Raw genomic sequence first — 5538 nt, forward strand, 5'->3', positions numbered from 1 at the left:
TCATCGTTTCTAATGACTTTATATCACTTTTTAAAAGTGTGTTGAATCGTCACTGTGTTGAGTTATCATGGAACCTAAATTAAATACACAGTAAATGTAAATAATTTAAAGAATATGGATGTAGTAAAATAAAAATGATATTATTACATTTCGATTAATAAGTAGGTAGTAGGTGGTTAGTACATGGAGTTATTTTATTCAGTTCAGGAAGATCTGAGAAGGAAAAAAGTGTGAGAGGTACGAGTAGAGTAGGAATCAGTCGGTTAGTGTATCCAGGAGCGAGGACGTTTAAATTCATTGCGATGGGTTAAGAGAGTCCTGTTCAAGAGGTTAAAAAGATCCCACTCAACCAGTCTCTCCAAATCTAGCCGGCAACACAGTAGGAGGGCAACCACCGCCAAGAGCTAAATCCGATCACCATCCCGGCAACCCGGGCACTGTCACCAAAAGTAGCGAACCAATTGGGGTGACCTATGGCAGAGGTATCGGTTATCCAATGAATGATTCTCAGGGCGGCGGTATCCACACCATTCTCAAAAATTCTATGAATAAAATATCCTGATTCTTCAGTGTTCTGCGCTTTTATTTCATAAAGTGTAAACACGAAGAGCGTTTACAATTTATATCTTGAAATATAATGACATAATTGTATGTGTTATATAATATTGACCAGAAAACCAGAAAAAAATTATTCCCAACGACGAATAAATAAAAAAAAAAGTATCCGTAGCGTAGAGATACTATTCACCCCAATTTGTTTTGTTTTACTGCAGTGTTTATTGGTCACTCGAGTCAATTATAAATTGTACAAAAAAATATTTACACAATGTTTGCTTTACAGTAATAGCCTAGCCTGCTAACTTGCAATTATACTTGTATAAAAATACAATAGACCTAAAACCTTCTGAACGCTTGCAAATTTTAGTAAGTATCTAAACATTTAGTGAAGAAAAAAAACAACTTTTGATATTGATTTATTTATTGCATCTCACTAGGACTAAGCCTGTATCGAGGTTAACAATTTATATGTGAGTGAAGCAAACCTAGAATAATCACAAACATAAAGTAATATTACAAACAAACACAAAATATTTCAAAAAGAAAGGAAAAATATGTATAAGATGAGTTACCAGATGGATAATTTGACAGTATATTGCAACAATATTTGAACAATAATTAATCATTAATCATTATTTCCCCAGAAGAAAGAAAGTAGAAAATAAAGACAGCTTGGGTGATATACAGTTTTTAACAAATGAGACTTCTAAAAAATCTTTTGATTTAAGAAAGAACAACCATGAAACCTATATCGTCTGTCAGTAGTCTTATGTCAAACATCTTAATTAACTTTTTAAATGTAACTAAGTAAAAGGTAGCCTTAATATGATTCGGAAGAATATTAAACATAAGTTATTACTGCTCTAAAAATAGTTTCTTTGACCGAAAAAAAAAACTTTTAGTATGTACCAACAAAGTGTTCAATGTAGAGCCAATTCTAGTTACACGGATTTGTTGTGCTCTTTCTGCAAATTTGTTAAAAGCATATGTCCTGGTTTTACCATCAAATATTAAAGCAGTATCAACTGCAAAACTAACAATGTTACGTGGAATATCTTAATTACACAAATCATTAAAATAGATTAAAAATAATACTTTCCCAAGCACACTACCTTGAGGAACCCCACCAGAGATTGGTTTGCTAGGTTTGCTATTGTTTAAATTATTTTGTATCTCTACTTGTTGCATTCTATCACTTAGATAGGATGTGAACCAGCTTAGTACTGTACTGTTAATGCCAAGAGAATATATTTTTTGAGGAGTAATCCAAGGAAACCGTATCAAGTGCCTTTGATAGATCTAAGAACACAGCTAAAGCTTTGTTTCCATAGCACAATACCCTGGTGACTTTGGGCAATACCCTCAACACTGCATTACTCGTTCATATATTCACTCTGAAACTGAACTGATTGCTAGAGAGTATATTATATGTTTCTGATAATGATACTGATCTCGACTTAGCCAATCTCTCATTATTTTCGAAAGAGTGTTAATTCAGAAGATAGGTCTGTAATTATTGACATCTAGAAAATCTCCACCCATAAAATAGGAATCAATTTAGCTTTATCACAGTGAGAAAGGAGCATCTCACTCTCGAATCTAATATTTATAATGTGAGATATGGGACCAGCTAATTCGGTTACATGTATTTTAAACACCATAAAACTTAAAGAATCAAATCACATGAGAAAGACATTTTAAAATCATTAATCATATTTGTGACGTCAGAAATGCTAGTTGGTTTAAAATAAAAATTTTCCCATGTAACGTGAAGTTCAGATTTAAAATCACTCACAAGACACATCTCACTAGTATTATTAGCACTGCACAAATTGTTAGCAAAACTTGGACCAATATCAGTGAAGAAGTTAATTATATGATAAGTAATTATATTTGGACTCTCTTCCATTGAAATGCCGGAAGTGATAGATATTTTTGTGTTTTTATGTTCGTCAAATATAGAGAATCAATATTTAAGTCCTTACATAATATAATCTTCTTATTTTGCAAGGATACTCAAGCAATCCATCCATTGAATCGAGAAAGTTATCTTTATTAATCTGAGATGGAGATCGGAAAATTGCATCTCTAAGCAGTTGGTACTTTATATCCATGGATAAGAGTTACGCCATTCCATTGAGGGCTTTAGGGTAGCGCTCAAACAAATATAAATATTATTTCATAATAAGTACTCTTTGTGGAATACACAATATTATATTTATAAAGTTCCAAGTGCGCGTCAGAGACGATATTATATCAAGTTATTTTGTCATTCAATTGAGTGTGACGCAATCACGTTACGGGATGTCAAATGATAATATATGTAATCACAATTAATTATGAAAACGTATTCAATTCATTTGACAATGTCAGTAAACAAATTAGGGGAATAAATCGAGAAATGCGGTATTACTTTAATTACGTAAGGTTTACCTACCATTGAAAAAGATTTGAATATAGAATGACGTCCGTTCAAAATTCGTTACTTTCAGTTCTTACAAAACGTTTTTATTTAAATATAAATATAAATAAATAAATAAAAGTGTTTATTCCGGTATGTGGGGAGGTTAGTGCAGTCCCACACATTCCATATAGAGATACAAAAAAATATATAATCAAAAACAAAAAGATAGAACAGAAAAACAAAGAAAAGAAAACAGAATAAATTGAAAATAAAAAAGAATAAAATGTTAAATTAAATATAATAATAAAAAGTTGAAGTCTTTAGGGAGCCGTGACTATATTAGGCGCTAGTATTTTTCTCCAGTTTGCGTCAATGCTGGCGGATGGAGTGAGGCGAGCTTCCATAGTGAGGATATTTCCAGAGCTTCTTATCCTTTCCCTCATTCCTGCCACCCTGGATCTAATAAGGGCTGCATATCCGGGAACTCGCCCCTCCGTGAACATACGGGAAGCGCTGCAGTATCTGGGGAGACAAAACATAGATATTTGTAATGATAATATAGCTCTTATTACTTGCACGGTTCGATATATTGTTTCACAATATCTGATAAATATATACGATCATACAGGTGTCCGAGGATAAAGTGTGCTAACTTCGGGGATGATTCTACATGAACTTATGGGAAAATAGACATTGGAATAACAAAAAAGATCCCGAACCGTTTACCCCCGGGCACCCTGTATATAAATCCAATCACCATTTTCCCTTACAGTCCCAAACACCAAACAAAGAGTCAGTACGCAATTAAACTCAATAATCACATGGCAACATCATTGAAGCAATCCTCACATAAATCACCATATTATAATCGAACATTATGTTTCGGTCTGGATAAAAACAAAAGGTACGTGTTTTTTTAAACTTAATAACGCCAATTTGTCTTTCTTTAAATATTTTCTCATCATTATATACATATATCTGTAACTATTTTCAATAATTCAATATATCAAACTTACGTGAACACATCAGTACTGGTTATCGATTCTACTATCCAGGCCGCTCGCAATCGCCTTCCATAGAACATACGTTGGTCGAAGTACTTATTCTTGAGTTTTGTTGAAGATAAATACTTACATAAGCGAAAAAACGTTAAAATTCATTCCATTCGAATAACGAATGGGTCGAACCACTCGTTGTTCGGGTGGAATAACTTGGTTGAGAATCTTTGCCCAGGTTCTCCTCGAGAAGTCATCTTCACCAAATACTATATAATGTGTAATTCATTTATAGTACATAATATTTGTGGCTTGACATTAAATAATACATTATTCACATTCTATAATACAGGGTTGTGCAAAATTACCGTTATGGGTTGAATTCATAATTTATGAGTTTTTTTTTTATTTCATAGTAAATTATAATATTTTTTTATGTATAGTACACTAATAGGGAATTTTATTGACCGTAGAGAAAAATTATGTCTTGCAAATCGTGGTCATTTTCTGCTTTGCACATTCCTGCTCTTTCCAACACATGCTCCGTCACCTTTCACGATATTTCCGATGTTATGGCACGGATATTATGTCGCTGGCTTATCGACGTACATTTGTTCTTTCAAATAGGCCCAATGGAAACAGTCGGGAGTGGTTGAATCCAATGCCGCTACTGCGTGAAATAATGCGCTCGTCGAAGATATATGGTATGTCCCGTACCGGAGGCATTGTGTCCCTGACAGTATGCGGTATAGTGCCATCCTGTTGGAACACAGTTGTGGCTGGCCTCAAAAAACTTTCCAACATCATCCTATATTGAGCAACCTATATTTGTAACTTTCGGACGATAAATCGCATCAAAAATCGAACCATCCCTAATAAAGGAAAGTAATATTTATTTTCCTCCCCTTTTCTTGGTTGGGTCGGGAACCCATCGCTTCGATAATACATTCACAGGTGTCACGATTTATGAATACTTCAGCGGCTAGTCCATTGTAGGCCCAGATTCTCTGATCTTTGTCTGGTCTTGCCAAATAATGGACGTCTTTCCTCTTGTTCTATAGTTAATCTACTTTCATTCTGAGTAGGTGCATGTCTAAGCTACTGCTTTCAATATTAATCACTTTACAAAATTCTGTTTTAAGTAGAACGTTTGCCATTTTATCAGTGTGTAAATTGATTTGTACGTTCCGTTCCTGTTGAACTTTCGGGAAAGATATTTTTTTTCAAATTTAAAAAAATCGTCATATTACAACCGACTTTCTAATTCGCATTTTTTCAATATAATGGTACCTACCTTCCTAAAGAAATTTCGAAAATGGTTTGTAATTGAGATAGACATTTATTTGGACAAACTGCAATTCTTTATTTGAAAAAAAGTTGCATATTACTTAAGTAGATGGGTGTTTAAGTACCTTCTTAAATCCTTGTGTATGACAATTAATTAGGTAAATAGTTTTAACTATATTAAGGGGAAATGTAAAACGTGAGAGGGACGAGGGGGTGAAGACAGCAGACGTTTGTTAGAGGTAAGAAAAAACGTTGACAAGAAGGTTATTTTGTTACGTGAATACAACATAAGAG

This window comes from Hesperophylax consimilis, chromosome 25 (assembly GCF_061612785.1).
Source record: "Hesperophylax consimilis isolate HC1 chromosome 25, BYU_Hcon_1.0, whole genome shotgun sequence".
Classification (NCBI taxonomy): domain Eukaryota; kingdom Metazoa; phylum Arthropoda; class Insecta; order Trichoptera; family Limnephilidae; genus Hesperophylax; species Hesperophylax consimilis.